We start from the raw sequence: 19,327 nt of genomic DNA, 5'->3' as shown, positions 1-19,327 counted from the left end.
ATTTCCTGTCACTGTGGGCGCCAGAGCACAGTAGTATAGAGCAGAGTCTGATACAGCAGCAGAGGAGATGATCAGATCCACTTGTTTAGTTTTATCATCAGCTTTAGCAGACATTCTTGGGTCAGGTTTGGAAATTAAATTTCCTTTTTGGTCAACAATAATAAGGAACTCAGGTTTAGATTTTGGATATTGCCTGTACCAGTGCAGGTAGTTTTGTGTAGTAAAGCTTGATTTGTATTTGCAGGACAGAGTAACATTGTCACCTTCATCTACAGCTTTATGAGGGAAATCTGGCTCTATTGAATCTGCCATGGAGTCACCTGTCATAGAGAAGAGAACATAATGTTTTAATCTTTAAATAATCAACAGGAAATACTTAAGTCAGACCCACACTCTGCATTTTCACACTGCATCACCACACAGACTAATATTTAATATAATATAGTTAATATTTCTGTAATAAGAAAAAGTCAATGTTAACTCACCTAGTGAAAGCCACAGATACATGAATATAACAGTGAACATGATGACTGGTCTTAGCTCAGTGAAAATAGTGGAGATCTTTCTGTAATCTAATATGTTAACACCATAAAGCTTCAAAATTGCTCCACCCCACAGCATCACATGACAGTGTCACCAATGTTGTTGTCAGATTGTTGATTGTTACTGAAACATCCTGGCTTTACATTCAGCCTCATATGGGAAACCTGTCCAGAGGACATTTAAGTAAACACATACTGAAAGCAGGAAATAAAGTTTTGTTGTAAATCTGAAAAATAAAACTTTCCTGTACTCATGACAGCATCAGAAGAAAAGAAAGAAGAGTAAAGGCAGATTTACAGATAAGTTTCCAGTTTTCAGTGTTTCTGACACAGAAGGTGCTTTTGCTTGTCAAAGAAATGACATTAGATGAGTATTTATTCTTATGACAGTTTAGTGTTAAGTGGACAGTTGTGTTGTTTAATCAGAATGGTATCTCTGAAATTATCTTAGGCACTAAGAGTAACCAGGGCAGGGGTTAGGATATTATATCAGCAGTATGTATGATAGAAGAACAAGTATACTCTATGTCACAAAGGTTTTACTGTGAAAAGTAGCTTCCATCATCTCAGAGAATGTGAGCAGGTTGTGTGGTAGTGTCTCTAGTACTTAACCCACAATAAGATAAGTGTCTGCGCCATCTTGTGTTCACTGAAGAGAAAAACCTTAACACACTAATAAATAAAGCCCTGCAAAAAGGTCATACAGCCACACATATTGGATTTTTAATTTTTATTAGACCTTATATTTAAATTGTATTTACAGTTTGGGGTGTCATCCATTTCTCTCTTAAATACTGCTGGGTTTGTCACTGTATCTTTGTTTTTTTATATTTTCTTTACATTACTTAATACAAAGCAGAAAAAATTAATAATATGGAAACAGATGTTGAACACGGTTGTAAAACTCAACAACTAAACTAAATTGGCCACTGAGAAATGCTTTATATTCACATGATATACTTTCTGTCCTATCAGGGGATTAAACACATACAACTGCCTTTAGATAAATTTACTTAGATGCTTGGTTATGAATCTCAACATAATATTTTAAACCAACATACTTTTATGAAATGATTCTTAGTCTTTTCTTCAAATGTTCTCACACTGAATACCAAAACAAACCAATGCAGTAATGAATGATCCAGTTCTAGTCAACCGTAGTGTTTATAAAATCTGATGATACTGATAATGCATGATGACAGGATAATGCTAGGTGAAGTGCAGGCCAGTTGGTGGGTGCATGTGTAAAAGTTTAGGATTTAAAACAAAACAAGAAAATCTAAATAAACACCATATAAAATAAATAACAAAACTTCACATCAGACGCACTTCAGCAGTTCATTATTTTCTGTGATTTTGTGCACCATAGTTTATTAGCTTTTTTTATACCATGAATGGTCTTAGCTGAATAGAAATATTCTTTCTGTACTCTAATATGTTCATTTTATGAAGCTCCACCCCACAGCATCACATGACAGTGTCACCAATGTTGCTGACAGATTGTTGATTCTTACAGATAAATCCAGGATTTACATTCAACTTTAGTTAAAGGACCTATATATATATTTTAAGCAAACCCAAAGCAGGAACTATTTGTAATATACAGATAATAGCAACAATATAATTAAACAAATGTAATTATTGTAATGATAATTATACAATTGTTAAGCCATAATATAAAAATTAAACAAGTTTTAAATTAATTACACATTATATGTTTGCAATCAGGCAGCTTAGTGGTTAGCACGTTCACCTCACACCTCCACGCGTCCATCTCCATGTGTCCTGGGTTCGAGTCTTGCTCCTGCTCACTGTGTGTGTGTGTGTGTAGTTTGCACGTTGCTTGGTGGGTTTCCTGCGGGTGCTACAGTTTCCTCCCAAAGACATGCTTCTAGGCTGATTGGAGTTCTGTAGTGTGTAAATGAGTGTGTGTGTGCACCCTGCGATAAATTGGCACTCTGTCCAGGGTGTATCCTGCCTTGATGCCCGATGATGGCTGAGATAGGCACAGGCTCCCTTTGACCTGAGAATAGATCAGATAAGTGGTACAGAAATGAAAGGTTTGTAATCAGTGGTGTCTGCATCTACATCTGGAATATTCCAATCCAAAATAGTTTCTAAAGTATCTAAATCAGTGGTGGGCCATCAGTGCCAGCAAGGCCTTCTCTGCTGGCCTAAACAGCAGTGATCTGAATCACTGATTTGCATTTTAATATATTTTTCCATGCGTGTGTATTAAATTATTCCCAATAGTCTATTCTCTACATTTCCTAGCTTTGCTCTTGGTTGAGCTGCTTCCAGTAATGATAAGAATATTTATCTAATCATATTTCAGCCAGTGGCTGACATCATGTGTTGCCAGAGTGAAAGAAATCTGTCTTAAGGCCTTCAGAATGAATAGTGCAGGCACCCGTAGCTTAAAATAAGTGGCAATTAAAATTGTTACATTAACCAATCAGATTTCGAGTTGGCGTCATTGGCGCCATCTAGCCGGCATACGATTACGTCAGCAATTTCCCGTCCTTTGATTGGACAATTGGAGTAGTCAGAGGCAGAGAACCACACAAACTAAATAAAATTATTTTAACTCACAATGACTGACAGAGGAGAAGAAATCGATTTGGTGGCAGACATCCTTACACATGCATTTTCAAGGCAGACTGTAATAAAATTGACTATTCCTTGTGAGGTGTGAAATACTCTAGCCTAATTTCTATTTTACTTTGCTATTAAACGGTTGAGGACACCAGTGAAGACCGCAGGACGCGGTAACCATAGTAACCAGGGATTTCCGGATTGGACCTAAGATTTCCAGCCCAGCTACAGCTTAAAACCCGTCCATTTAAAAATAAAATAAAATAAAATAGCAGCCCCAAATGCATACTGTGATAACTAATACATTAACAAACAGAAAACCCAAAACAAATGGGTAAGTGCAAAGGGCACTATTTAGACACACACACACACACACACACACACACTGACAGACCCGCAGCACAGGCGATCTCACCCAGTGTCCAGCTCTTCAAGTCCTGCAGAAATCTGCAGAAGTTTTGATAATTTTATGATCATTCCTAAATATTATACAACATTACATTAGTAATATTGACTGTCAGATACTGAGTCAGGAAGTGGTTATGCCCAAGGCATAAGCGAACTAAGCGGCTGCTTAGGGCCCCGTAGCCACCAGGGGGCCCCCAAGAGTACATGAAATGACATCGTCTTTTTTTTGATATCTGTCAATGGACAATGATTATTATACAAAATGACAATAATTAGTTATAATTAGTCATATTGGTGGCACAGAGGGGCCCCCGAAATAAAATGTTAGGATATTGTTTGTACAATTAAAGCCAAACATCATGACTGCTTGACTCATAAGAAAGTGTCTGTTTCCTTACTGACAATGTTATCATCTTCATCCTACGGACCGATTTTATCAGATTAACATCATCACCTTCATCTACAAGTGTGAACAGAGTCCTAGCACCTGACCCACAATAAGATAACTCACTAAACCATCTTTTTGCTCTTCTTTTTCGTTTTTAAGGTAATTGAAGGTAATTTATTTATTAATGACATTAATAAATAAACTTCTGAACTATAATTAATATTATATAATGTATATATTTAGTATTTTTTTGCATTTCTTTGTATAGCCTTCCCATACAGAGTTCCATAGAGTTCCCGGACTAAATCACTGTTCCAGTTCACTTCAAATATTTTTCCATCTGATTTTATTCAGTAGGGTTAATTAAGTGTAGTGACCAAAGAACAAAACTGGAGCTATGATTGCACTGGTGTTAATTACAATCATACAGGTCTCACAAACAGAATATTGTCTATAGAGAAAAAGAGCTGCAGAGGAACAGAAACTTTTCCTCCAACAATTTTCTTCATCTATTGATCAAGAGGAGAATAAACTGTGCACCTGAGCCTTTCCTCATTAATGTTCAAGAACACGTCTGTTATAAACAATCAGCTAAAAGAACATTCTCACTCTAACTACATTTCACTGGCAATCAGAAACTGATATGTATTTATTTTATAGTTATGTTTGGTTACTTAAAGATGATTGTGATTACATTAAACAGTGTATTCTGGGTGGATGAATTGTTGTCAACAGCCTTTAATATAAATACACCAATTTATTTGAATGTATTGACAACAATTTATTATTAAGCAACTTTTTAAAATACTTGTTCTTTTGGTTTGTAACTTGCAAACTAAAGGACTTAGCAATATCAGCAATAGTGAAGAAAACCAAGTGGGCATAATAACATTGTTATCCTGAGTGTTTAGTTAGTTTGTGTTTATCTTTTGAAATAAACATCATATTTATTCATATTCATGATAACTCTGCTTTACCTCACACAGCAACTCTTTCTCATCTACTAGACAATTAGCAAATCTTAGTATGCTAAAACTACAGTAAAACCAAGCCCCAGATCCATAAGCTGCAGCTGCAACCTAATGAATGGTCATTCAATCAGAGTTTATTTTTAGTAACTACTTTATCCTGGTCACACTTCCACAACTGTCTCTATACATTATATATACACACCTTCATTCATTCATTCATGCTTTGTCCTGGGCAGGTGAATCTGGAGCTTCTCCCAGCAACACTAGGGATGATGCAGGAATACACCCTGGATGATACAGCAGTCTAATGCAGGACAAAATGCACAGACACATTCACACAATCATTCAGACTTAGGGGAAATTTAGTGTCAGCAGTCCACCTTAAGTTGGAACGTTTAAATCACAGTACAAATAAGAAAACAGAGGACAAGCTCAAAAGGATAGAGTCATCATCCCTCCATCAAATAATTATGTTTAAGATTATAGACATTACCCTTATATGCAATCAAATCTTGTCACTAATTTTTTTTATATTATTATATTTATCTGTATGATCAAACTCACATCTGTTCAAATGAACATGCAGAATAAACATTTAATAAATGAATGTAGATTTATGAATTAAAGTATAGTTGTGTTAATCCCTCATTTTCTTTTTAGGCTATTAGCTCCGGCTGCAAATGTTTTCACAAATGTTGTTTGTGTCTGTGGTTAACTGATAAGTTGGTAAAGTGAGTCTCTTTCGTCTTCTGTGGTTTTAGAAACTTAATATACCATGTTGATGTTTTTGTAAAGCCTTTCAGTGACTCTGTATCACTGTGTTCCAACTCTTAGAGCACAATGATAGAGTGCAGAATCTGAGAGCTTTAGACCTCTGATAGTAAGTTCAGTAGAGTCTCTGCTTGTTTTCGACTCTAGTCGATGATCATCAGGAGTGCTCCCAGTACCTGCATATGACCTTGCTCCTTTATACAGTAAATACTGTGGTGCGCTGTTAGGATATTGTTTGTACCAGTAAAGATAAATACGATCACTGCTTGACTCATATGAACATTTCAGAATAACAGTCTCTGCTTCTTTCCTGACAATGTTTGCATCTGTTGGCCAAATTTTATCTGCAAAGCTTCCTGGTGTGACAAAAATATAAAGAAACATGTCAGTGAAGTATTTTTTGTAATTCCAATATTGATTTAAGGAATCAAGAAATTACTAGATTAATACAAACATGCTTATTAATTAATGCAATTATTTAACTGATTAAATATCATTGTAATAATTAATAACTGATTGAAAATTACCTGTAACTAGAGTGAGAATCAGTGGTATGTATCTCACTATGTACAGTAAGTTGTATAGTTGATCCATTTCTGAACACAGCTCTGTGAGGATTCTGTATAATAGTGCTGTATGTGCTGAACTTTACACGTCTCTAGAAGGCCACACCCAGGAAGTGATGCAGTTGTAGTATAACTTTTTACAGATTATTACTTAACAATATCAGTGAGAGTGAACTGAGTAACCAGTACAACACAGAACAAAAACACTGTTACTTCACAAACCATTGCATCAGACATGCTATTTTATCATTGTAAAATATTTATTCCTAAATAAAAGGATATAAAGGTTTGACAGCGGCACACGCAGCACCGCACGCGAGTGGTCTCCTTGTTTGTAGCAGTATCCATTGTTCAACTTAAACTGAATTGACTTTATTTTACTGTGAATACTGTGCACAAGAGCAGAAAACAAATGATGCACTAATAAATAAGGCAGTTATAGTCACTGCTAAAAACCCCAGAATTGTTCTGTAGTGGTTATACCATCTGTAGAGATATTGCTATGTGGAGAGCAGGTTTCCTGTGTCAAGCTTTAATACAAACGAATGAAAGTACACGCATTGCAGTGTTAAATTACGCAGATACACTACATAACTAATAAGACTAATTAAATCTAATTAAAAACAATTTCTGAATATACAAAAATCAATGTTAACTCACCGAGTGAAAGCCACAGACACATGAATATAACAGTGAACATGATGGATGAGCTTATAAATGAAAATAAAATTTCTGCAGTCTGATATATTAACATTATAAACATTCATGAAGCTCCACCCCACAGCATCACATGACAGTGTCACTAATGTTACTGACAGATTGTTGATTCTTACTGAAGCTTTCTGGCTTTACATTCAGCACCACATAGATAAATTTTCCTGAGCACATGGTAAACAAACACAAACTGATAGCATGAAAAATACTTAAATAAAATAAATGAACTAATGAATGTGGAAGTGAGTGTGCATTGTGGGAAGTGGAGTCTGGTACAATGCAGGATGGGAAATGGAAATTTAGGTGTGTGTAGACCTAATGACCTGTTTATTAAATAGGATTACAAACAGTTGAGGAGTATTTTACTGTGGTGAGGAACAAACCAGCCTCTTTTCTTTCTCTAATCTATCATTTTTTATCAATATCATCTGTACTGTTGGATTTTTATATCATTATTTTTCATTTAAGCATGAAACTGTGTACAAATAAAGAGTGTAGTATTCATATTATCTCATGACAAACATCCCATTGCAAGTGAACATGTACATTTCATTTTTACAGAAATTGCATGTATAGCCCTACTACAAGTTCAGTTTCCTTTCTGGATTCAAGCAAACTCCTTTCAAGGCTTGATGATGTGTTGAAAATGACACTAATTAGCTTGATTGTACAAGCAGAGATTATTAAAACATTCTGATTGGTTCTAGACTTTTTTATATATAAAAGTATTATCTATGTAAGGCTGAAGAATAGCTGTAGTCTTTATAATTGTGTAAAGTATTCATAATCATAATGTCAGCATCTCTGGGGGATGTAAGCAGAATCCTAGTACTTGTCCAACAATAAGATAACAGCCTCCACCATCTTGTGGTGTTTTACTCAATCTTAAAACTATATCCCAATTTGCACATAAAAAAATCTGCTGGGAAAAAGAAGCCATGGTTTTGTTTGATTGTTTGTTTTTTCACAAATTATGACAATAATAATTTTCAGAACATTTCTTTATTCAACTCCTGAACTTGTACAGAGCCTCAGCTGCTTCACTGAAGTTCAGAAATGGTCCCAAATGGACCCTCTGAGTACCTTTCTGTTTAACTTTCTGTCTAATGTAACTTCTGGTTTCTTGACCAAAATAGAATAGTTATAGAAGAATAGAAGAAGAATGAATGAATGAATGAATGAATGAACTGTCTACTAATAATCAAATATTATAATAATATAAACTCTTTATAAATCTTGAGGAAGAAAGAGAGACTTCCCCAAAAGGGCATGTAGCAAAACTGTGTGAAGGTTTTTGTACAGTGCAGCTGGATTTCCTGTCACTGTGGGCCTCAGAGCACAGTAGTATAGAGCAGAGTCTGATACAGCAGCAGAGGAGATGTTCAGATACACTTGTTCATCTTTAACGTTAACAGACATTCTTGGGGGAGGATCAGAATTATAAGTTCCACTTTGATCAATATAAAGAAGGAACTCAGGTTTAGATTTTGGATATTGTCTGTACCAGTACAGGTAGTTGTTTCCTGAAACACCACTGAGTTTGTATTTGCAGGACAGAGTAACATCATCACCTTCATCTACAGGTTTCTGATTGAAATCTGGCTCTATTGAATCTGCCATGGAGTCACCTGTCATAGAGAAGAGAATATAATGTATAAATAATCAACAGGAAATACTTAAGTCAGACCCACACTCTGCATTTTTACACTGCATCACCACACAGACTAATATTTAATATAATATAGTTAATATTTCTGCAATAACAAAAAGTCAATGTTAACTCACCTAGTGAAAGGCACAGATACATGAATATAACAGTGAACATGATGACTGGTCTTAGCTCAGTGAAAATAGTGGAGATCTTTCTGTAATCTAATATGTTAACACCATAAAGCTTCAAAATTGCTCCACCCCACAGCATCACATGACAGTGTCACCAATGTTGTTGTCAGATTGTTGATTCTTACTGAAACATCCTGGCTTTACATTCAGCCTCATATGGGAAACCTGTCCAGAGCACATTTAAGCAAACACATACTGAAAGCAGGAAATTAATGTATTTATGTAAAAATGATCAATTTAATCTAGTAAAAATCTAATCTAATAATTACATTGTCAGTATTTTAATTATATGTTAGTGATGTCTCTAAATTAGAGAATTATTGTATAAACACCAGCAGGCAGATTAATGTTAGAAACACTAAGTGGAAGAGAATAAGGTTTAATTGAGAAAAAGGAATATTTTTTTACTTGATAATTAAGGTTTAAACTCACAATACCATCAGAAGAAGAGAAAGAAGAGTAAATGCAGATTTACAGACAAGTTTCCAGTTTTCAGTGTTTCTGACACAGCAGGTACTTTTGTTTGTCACAGAAATGACATTAGATGATTATTTATTCTTATGACAGTTTAGTGTTAAGTGGACAGTTGTGTTGTTTAATCAGAATGGTATCTCTGAAATTAGCTTAGGCACTAAGAGTAACCAGGGCAGGGGTTAGGATATTATATCAGCAGTATGTATGATAGAAGAACAAGTATACTCTGTCACAAAGGTTTTACTGTGAAAAGTAGCTTCCATCATCTCAGAGAATGTGAGCAGGTTGTGTGGTAGTGTCTCTAGAACTTAACCCACAATAAGACAAGTGACTTCGCCATCTTGTGTTCATTGAAGAGAAACACCTTAACTTGGACAAAATAAAAACCTGCAAACAGTTCATACAGCCATACATATATATTCATACTGTGGATTAGTAATTATATATTAGAACTTACATTTAAATTGTATTTACAACACCAGGTTACGTTATTTAATGTAAAGCACAAAAAGAAATAATAATAGAAAACTAAAAGGAAACAGATGTTGAAAACAGCTGTAAATCTCAACAACTAAACTGAACTGGCCATTGAGAAATACTTTATGTTCACATGACATACTTCCTTTCCTATCAGGGGATTAAACACACATACACACACACACACACACACACACACACACACATCTTATTATTTGCTGATACTTTACTTATGGTTTGCTGATAATAAGATAATCCTTAGTTTTGAAGATGATATTCTGTTGAGGTTGAACTAACCCTAGGAAAATGTGCTAGGAGAAATTGCACTTCTGTGTGAATGAGTGTGTGAAAGGGTTTGTGGAGTGCAAAGGACTGACATCCCATTCAGGGTGTTTTCCCACCTCATGTCTGGGACAGACTCTGTATCTACTATGACCCTGACCAATAGAGAAAATGATAGAATCCCCCAAAAGGACATGTAACTTTCTCTAAAGCATTGGAAGAGCTGCTTTCAATATAACAAAACTGTGTGAAAGTTTTTGTACAGTGCAGCTGGATTTCCTGTCACTGTGGGCTGCAGAGCACAGTAGTATAGAGCAGAGTCTGATACAGCAGCAGAGGAGATGATCAGATCCACTTTCTTATTCGTTTTATCTTGCTCTTTTTTAAGTTTTATGGACAATCGTGGATGAGGTGGTTGAGCCTCAGTGACAGTTTCAGTGCTTTCATCAATCAGCAGCAGAAACTCAGGTCTTGATCCAGGTTTTTGTTGATACCAGTGGAGTCTGTAAACTGATCCAGTATATGTGCAGGACAGTGAGATGTTGCTGCCTTCCATTGAAAATACATTGGTTTGATCTGGTTTAATGTTATTGTCAGCAGCCTCTGCTATAAAAACATTACAACAATATTGTGATATTTTAATCATAAATGACACATTTCACATGAAAAATTGTGTCTTCTTAATTAGAAAAAATAATATTTTGTGTGCAGTGTATATGACTTACCAACATCAGCAAGAGTGAAAAACACCACGAAGAGGAACAACATTGTTTTCCTGAGTGTTTAGTTCAAACCTCTAGCTTTAGAAATGAATGTCAGTGTTACTATTTGATGTACATCTCCACCTCTAGCTCCACCTACTTGTATTTATGTATATTCATGACAGATCTGCTGTTCTGAATACTGTTTATATAAAGCTTGTAGAAATATTTTTGTCTTAATAAAACAATGTGGTCCTGAGAAGCAATGGATTCACTCATACCATCTACTCAATTTTTCTGTGATATTTTGACATTAAAAGTTATAACACATGTTTTTGGGTCTCTCTCTCTCTCTCTCTCTCTCTCTCTCTCTCTCTCTCTCCTTTCTTTAGTAGGTGGTTTTTGGGATTGCACTGTGTGACACTGATTTTGGAATATGGAAGAAATATTTATACAAATACCTATGTCTTCATAGGCCCCATATATTTCTCTTTCAAATACTGCTGAATTTGTCATTTCCATGTTTTTTTTTTCCTCACAAGAAAACAGATGTTGATAGTAGCTGTAAAACTTAACAACTCCACTGAATTGGCCATTAAGAAAGTCTTGTTGTACATCCTGTCCTAACAGGGAAGTAAACACACAAAATTACTTTAAATTTACTTAAATACTTGATTATTAATCAGAAGATAATATTTGAAACCTCTTCTTCTTCTTTCTGCTTTTCCCTTCAGGGGTCTCCACAGTGAATCATCTCTCTCCACCTATCCCTATCTTCTGCATCCTCAACACTTGCACCCACTAGCTTCATATCCTCCTTTATTACATCCATATACCTCCTCTTTGGCCTTCCTCTTTGCCTCCTTCCTGACAGCTCCATGTCCAACATTCTCCTACCAATATATTCACTCTCCCTCCTGTGAACATGTCCAAACCATCTTAATCTGGCCTCCCTAACTCTGTCCCCCAAATGTTCAACATGAGCCGTCCCTCTGAAGTACTCGTTCCTAATCCTGTCCAACCTTGTCACTCCCAAAGAGAACCTCAACATCTTCAGCTCTGCTACCTCCAGCTCTGACTCCTGTTTCGTCCTCAGTGACACTGCCTCTAAACATACAGCATGGCCGGTCTCACCAATGTCTTGTACATCTTCCCCTTGATTCTTGCTGTGAACATTTTCTATCACACAGAACTCCCAACACCTTTCTCCACCCATTCCAACCTGCCTGCTCTCGCTTCTTTACCTCTTTCCCACACTCTCCATTACTCTGGACTGTTGACCCCAAGTACTTAAACTCCTGTACTTTCTTCACCTCTTCACCCTGTAATCTTACGGTTCCACTTCCCTCCCTGTCATTCACACACATGTACTCAGTCTTACTATGACTGACTTTCATTCCTCTTCTCTCCAGCACAAACCTCCACCTCTCCAGGTTTTCCTCCACCTGCTCCCTGCTCTCACTAAAGATCACAATGTCATCTGCAAACATCATTGTCCAAGGAGAATCCTGTCTGACCTCCTCTGACAACTGGTCCATCACCATAGCAAACAGGAAGGGGCTCAGAGCCGATCCCTGATGCAGTCCCACTTTGAACTCCTCTGTCTGACCTACAGCACACCTCACCACTGTCCTGCTCCTCTCATACATGTCCTGCACCACTCTGACATACTTCTCTGCTACTCCTGACTTCCTCATACAGTACCACAGCTCTTCTCTTGGCACCCTGTCATACGCTTTCTCCAAGTCTACAAACACACAGTGCAACTCTCTCTGACCATCCCTATACTTCTCCATCAACATTCTCAGAGCAAAAATTGCATCTGTTGTGCTCTTTCTGGGCATGAAGCCATAAAGCTGCTCACAAATTTCCACTACCTTCCTTAACCTAGATCCACTACTCTTTCCCATAGCTTCATTGTATGGCTCTTCAACTTTATCCCCCTATAGTTGCTGCAACTCTGCACGTCACTCTTATTCTTAAAGAACGGCACTAATACACTTCTTCTCCATTCCTCAGGCATCTTCTCACTCTCTAAAACCCTGTTAAACAAACTAGATAAAAATTCCAAAATTCAAACTTGCCCATCACCTCCTCATCACCTGTGTTCCCCTCACCAACATGTCCATTAAAATCTGCTCCTATCACCACTCTCTCACCTGTGGGAATACTCTCTTTCACCTCATCTAATTCACTCCAGAATCTCTCTTTCTCCTCTAACTCACAACCTACCTGTGGGACATAACCACTAACAACATTCAACATCACCCCTTCAACCTCTAACTTCAGACTCATCACCCTGTCTGACACTCTCATCACCTCCAGAACATTCCTCACAAACTCCTCCTTCAGGACCACACCTACCCCATTTCTCTTACTATCCACACCATAATAAAACAGCTTGAATCATGCTCCTATACTACGAGCCTTGCTACCCTTCCACCTGGTCTCCTGTACACACAGTATATCCACCGTCCTTCTCTCCATCATATCAGCCAGCTGTCTACATTTCCCTGTCATAGTACCAACATTCAGAGTTCCTATTCTCAGTCCTTCACTCTTACCTTTCCTCTTCTCTCTCTGTCTACACACTCTCCTCCCTCCTCTACTTCTTCGACCAACAGTAGCCCAATTTCCACCAGCGCCCTGTAGGTCAACGGCGCCAATGGTGGTCATTGTTAACCCGGGCCTCGACCGATCCGGTATGAAATTTAGAGTACTGACGATGCGCATGGTTAAATTTGGCAATGTTTTATGCTGGATGCCCTTCCTGATGCAACCCTCTCTGGGCTTGGGACCAGCACAGAAGTCACTGGACTGTGACCCCCATGGCTAGATTAAGATACTATTTGAAACCAAAACAATTTAATAAAATTTTTCTTAGTCTTTTTTTATCTTTCCCAAACTGAACACTGTGCAAAACAGTAGAAAAAAGCAGTACACTAATGAATGAGTTCTAGTCAACCTTGAATGAGGAACCTGTCCTAAGCACATAGTAAACAAATACTGACAGCATGTCATTTTTAATAATTAAAACAATCAACCTATTATAAATTGGACAGTAAATAGCTAAATATATACCTGCCATAAATAAGACAGTTTGGAGGGTATTTCACTGAGGTGATTAAATAAATGATTTCTTTGTCTATTTTACTTTGTGATTTGACTCAATTGTTTTTTTAATATAATTAATATAGCCATCTGCTTAATAAAGCCACTATGAAAACATTAGTTTACCTGACGGATCCAGGTACAGCCTGAGGCTTGCCGAATCGTCCACAGAAATTTATCAACAACACTTTGCTGTTCACAGAGTAGCATTGGTGAACCCCTTATTATTAACAGTAGTGCAGATTTATTATCAGATATAATTAGGATCATCTGTTTCATGGGGTAAAAACAAAAATCTCACTTAGAAATTTCCTAAACAGACTTTATACAGGTTCTGCAGATGCAGTGTCTCAAAGGGTAATAGACACATTCCCAATACCCACAGCAATTAAGTGCTGAAGTATTTCAATCAAAAGCACACTGGGAAATCACACTAGGGGACATTCTTATTATTCGAGGAGTCTTTTCTGTTCAGCAAGGCCTTGTGATTTATTGAGCTTGCTGTCAGCTCTTGACTGATCACAAATAACATGTAACACCAACACTAACAGACAGAAGGAGCACACAGCTGCCTGAGAAAGTTGACTGGCTAATATCAGTGCTGGATCAAGTGCTATTTTATAAACTGCTAAATAATGAAGAGTGAAGTCTTCAGTTCACTAGTGTTACATTAAAACTCAGTATATTAAATTATTTAAACATGTATTGTTATTTAACTTTGGATTGCCTTCTTATTATTACATCAGGGGAATAACAGCATGAAACTTAGCAGACATAATTATTTTTGATTAAAGATTAACATTTATTTTTGAATTAGAACTAAGACAGATAAGTGTACTTAAATAAAACAGGTAAACATCTCCCCCTGCTGAGAAAAAACATGCAGCTTGACTTTTTGTACAGTGTGTTTGAGTTTTGTGTCACTGTGGGCTCCATGGTGCAGTAGTACAGTGCAGAGTCTGATACTGCAGCAGGAAAGATCTCCAGATCTACTTTGTTCTCCGTTTTAAGAACTTTGGTGGATATTCGTGGGTCGTGTGCAGCTTTAGTGACACCATCTGAGTATTTAGAAGTCAGCAGCAGAAACTCTGGTTCTGATTGAGGTTTTTGTCGATACCAGTGGAGAGAGTTAGCTGAATCATCATATTTGCAGGTCAGTGTGATGTTGCTGCCTTCACTTGAAGATATGATGGTTTGTTCTGGTGTAATGCTGCTGTCAACAGCACCTGCTGTAAAACATTACAACAACATAAACATTTCTACTTTCATTACTTAAGGGTGTTCATTTCTTTAAACTGAATCATGTTTAGGTATCAGTTAAAATCTCAAACATTCACCTAAAGTTTGTGTATAATATAAATGACTTACCGATGTTTTTACCAACTATGAAAATAAAGAAGAGTAACATGACTGTTGTGTCTCTCTTGCAGTAGGTATAAATGGCAGGATCTCTGTGAAACTTTCTAAACTGTATGTATCTAGCTCCACCCACTTTTACTTACTCATAGTCATGTCAGTTCTGGTATCATATTGATCGAAACAAGCAATGAATTTTCATAATAGAATTTATTGAATGTTGTTTACATCTTTTAAGGCTGATTTTTACTAAATATAGTGACAGTGACCCTATCACCGTCACCTTGATCCTGGTCAGGTGTTTACTCAAGATTAATGAATGAATCCTTTGTGGAATTTAGTTATGTGATGATACACATATTAATGCAAATTGTAATTCATCATATTAACATATCTGTGTCACGGCCTGGGAATTATGTTCTGTAGACTAAATGTCCCATCTTCTAAATAGGTCAATAGGTCAGCTCTAATCCACATGAAGTCTCTCACCAAAATGCATATCAGATGCTCAGTCATTTGAATTGATGTGCTCCCTGTGCTAAAAAGAGAAAAGTTTTTTAATAAGTAAATGAAATATGAAAACATCTTGGAACTAATATGAAGTGTTACATCCTGTGAGGTTGTGTTGTATATTCTGTCTTATATGTGTTTAGTCCTTCAGGTTGGTCCCCTCTGTACTCTAGCCCTCCTTACTGCTTCAGCTCCAGCAGTTAACACTTCTGCCAAGGCTGGGATGGAAGCCAGTAACCCCAACTTCAATGCTCACTTGGTGTGTTGTGCTTGTGTGTGTGTTGAGATTCAGTGTTGTGTTTTACTGTTCTGATTTTGACATTTGCCTGCCTTGACTACAAGTTTGATCTGCTTCTTGTTAATCGTTGCTGCCTTGTGTATATAATCTTTCTTTGCACATGTAAATATTGAGACATTGTATGTATTCACTGGCATGAGGGCTATGACTGCCATTTTTGTTGGAGATGGTCATTTCTTTCTTTTTTCTTTTTGTTTAGGTTAGATAGGTAATCTCAGTTTGTTTCTGTTTTGTTATTTTTGGTCTTTTGGTCTGTGTTGTGAGACTCATTCCTGTTAACTCTGGGGCATCACATACATGTTCTGTTCTACCTCCTATATATATAACCTTGTGCTATTTCTCACACTTCATGTCCCAACTTGGTCATAAGAACTAATATTAGGTTGAACATACCTAGAAGAAGCATTAACAGGAGAAGATTAAAGATCAGCATGATAGAGATGGTAACTGTGTCTCGGTTAGTAGGTTGGATTGCTCAAACGTCAGAGACATACTTTATCTCACAGTCATGTATTAGTATATATACAGTAAAAGAAACATTGACCTTTATTAATCAAATGTGCATGCAGTTAAACTTTTTACTGAACCTTCTACTCTCTATATACTCTCTACTTGCTCTAGCTCACATCCAACAAAGTAACATGCATCTGTACATACATGCATAAGAGACACAAAATTGAATCAATACATTCATGTAAATGTTTATTTATTTATTTACTTATAAATGTATAAATTATCATTAATTACGGTGAATCATGGACAAAACTGGTAAGAAAGGTTAATAAGCTAAATTGTCATATGCACCTACAACACCAAACACAATGAATCTGTTAGTATCTGTAAAATTCTTTTTGATTATAAAAATGTAGATTCTTTACTTTACTTTGATTAATATGTAGTTTGTCATTTTTAAACACATTTTATTTTTATTAATATGTTTGTTTGTTTATTTGCTTAGTTACTACTTTTTTATTTATTCAGTTATACCACAGAATTACCACAAACATTGTTTGTGTCTGTGGTTATCTGATAACAGGTTGGTAAAGGAAGGATCTTTGATGTGGTTTAAGAATCTTCATTTATACTGGTTTATACGTTTTTGTAAAGCCTTTCAGTGACTCTGTATCACTGTGTTCCAACTCTTAGAGCACAATGATAGAGTGCAGAATCTGAGAGCTTTAGTCTTCTGATAGTAAGTTCAGTAGAGTCTCTGCTTGTTTTTGTCTCTAATCGAGTATCAGTGGGTTTACGCTGTCCTGAAACTGACCTTGCGCCTTTATACAGTAAAAACTGAGGTGCGCTGTTAGGATATTGTTTGTACCAGTAAAGCCGAATATTTTCACTGCTTGACTCATATGAACATTTCAGAGTAACACTTTCTGTTTCCTTCCCAACGATGGAATCTTCATTTGTTGGCTCAATTTTATCTGCAAAAATGCCTGTTGATAAGAACATTAAGAAATTAAACTGTTAAGCATTTTTTAAAACCAAATATTGACCAGACAAATTAGGAAATTACTCTATACTCTAAAATCCAAATAATTAGTTAATACAGTGAATTAACTAATGAAAATGAATTACCTGTAACTAGAGTGAGAATCAGTGGTATGTATCTCACTATGTACAGTAAGTTGTATAGTTGATCCATTTCTGAACACAGCTCTGTGAGGATTCTGTATAATAGTGCTGTATGTGCTGAACTTTACACGTCTCTAGAAGGACACACCCAGGAAGTGATGCAGTTTTAGTGTTATTTTGGACAGATCACTTCACACAGTGTCAGTGACAGAAATCTAGAGTCATTATGGCTGGTGTTGTATTTCAAGATTCATCATCTATACAATACTATAACCCTTTATCTGTTTGTGTGGTTTTTAAATTATTTGTAAATTTATAAATAATTATGATAATTTGCTGTGGAAAATCATAGGAAACTGATCCAGATTTAAACAAAATCTCTCATAAGTAAATTTGCTGTGTCTATAACCAAAAGGTAATTAAATTCAGTTCAATTCAATTCAGTTCACTTCATTTTTATTTGTACATCACTTTTAACAATGGACATTGTCTCAAAGCAGCTTTACAGAAATACAGAAATTCAGAATAGAAATTACAAAGTTGAAAATTAACTTTACCCCTAATGAGCAACTCTGAGGCAACAGCGGCAAGAAAAAACTCTGTGAGACGATATGAGGAAGACTCAAATGTGAACCCATCCTCATCTGGGTGATACCAGAGAGTGTGATTATGAATAAATTACCTTCTAATTGTATATTATCAAACATTAAAAGCAGCAGAGGAGATGATCAGATCCACTTGTTTAGTTTTATCATCAACTTTAGCAGACAGACGTGGTGGCATAGGGATTTACCTCCACATGGAGTGATGAAAAAAAGGAACTCAGGTTTAGATTTTGGATGTTGTTTGTACCATTGTAGGCTGTTTACTGAACCACTGTCTTTGTTGCTGCAGGACAGAGTAACATCATCACCTTCATCTACAACTTTATGAGTGAAAAGTGGTTCTAATAAATCTGCCATGGAGTCACCTGTTATAGAGAAGAGAACAAAATAATTTTTTAGTTTTTAGTTATATAAGTCATATTCTATTTTTTCTTAACATCACACAGGCTAATTAATCATTAATTTATTATCTCCTTTCTGAAAAGATCAATGTTAACTTACCTAATGAAAGCCACAGACACATGAATATAACAGTGAACATGATGAATGGTGTTAGTAAAATGACAATATTCTGAGGTCTTTCTGAACTCTATTATATTAATATTTCAGAGGTTCATGTCTCCACAAAGTGTGACATTTTCCATCCCGCTCCCTGTATTCCAGAGATAGGCTCCAGGTTGGAGCTTTAATTTTCAGAGGTAATTACAGTGGGATTTGAACCTCCTTGGACCTCTGGAGAAACAAACTTCCAAGCAAGAACCAAGCCGGCAGTGCAAGTTTCCATTAGTTTTATCCCACCCACTCTATTCCATGTAAAACCAGGGCTCGTCCGGGATTTGAACCCGGGACCTCTCGCACCCAAAGCGAGAATCATACCCCTAGACCAACGAGCCAGGTCGTCCCTGTTCCGCTTGGTGTGTGCCAATGGAGGTTCACTGTACTCTGTAACTCTCTGTGACCTTCCAGTTCATATGGACTGGGGTCCGAGTAAAAGGAACTCGGTTACACAAAGTCAAGTTAACAATAAAGCGAGGCTCCTGTGGGATTCAAACCTTTTTGGAATCCAGACGCTAAGTGTGAACCAAGTAAGCAGCTCTTGCCATTGGGCCAAATATATCATTTACAGGGTTGTTACTGT

General features: G+C 36.5%; 1 non-coding gene across 1 annotated transcript; it reads right to left on the bottom strand.

Annotated features, from left to right (window-relative positions):
* Window positions 1–19,010: 19,010 nt before the first annotated feature.
* On the bottom strand, window positions 19,011–19,082 carry trnap-ugg (transfer RNA proline (anticodon UGG)). Its single transcript has one exon. It is a non-coding gene; the product is annotated as a tRNA-Pro (tRNA).
* Window positions 19,083–19,327: the final 245 nt, after the last annotated feature.

This window comes from Hemibagrus wyckioides, unplaced genomic scaffold (assembly GCF_019097595.1).
Source record: "Hemibagrus wyckioides isolate EC202008001 unplaced genomic scaffold, SWU_Hwy_1.0 Contig1, whole genome shotgun sequence".
Taxonomy (NCBI): Eukaryota; Metazoa; Chordata; class Actinopteri; order Siluriformes; family Bagridae; genus Hemibagrus; species Hemibagrus wyckioides.
The sequence above is the reverse complement of the archived record's forward strand: the minus strand, read 5'-3'. Positions and strand labels throughout refer to the sequence as shown.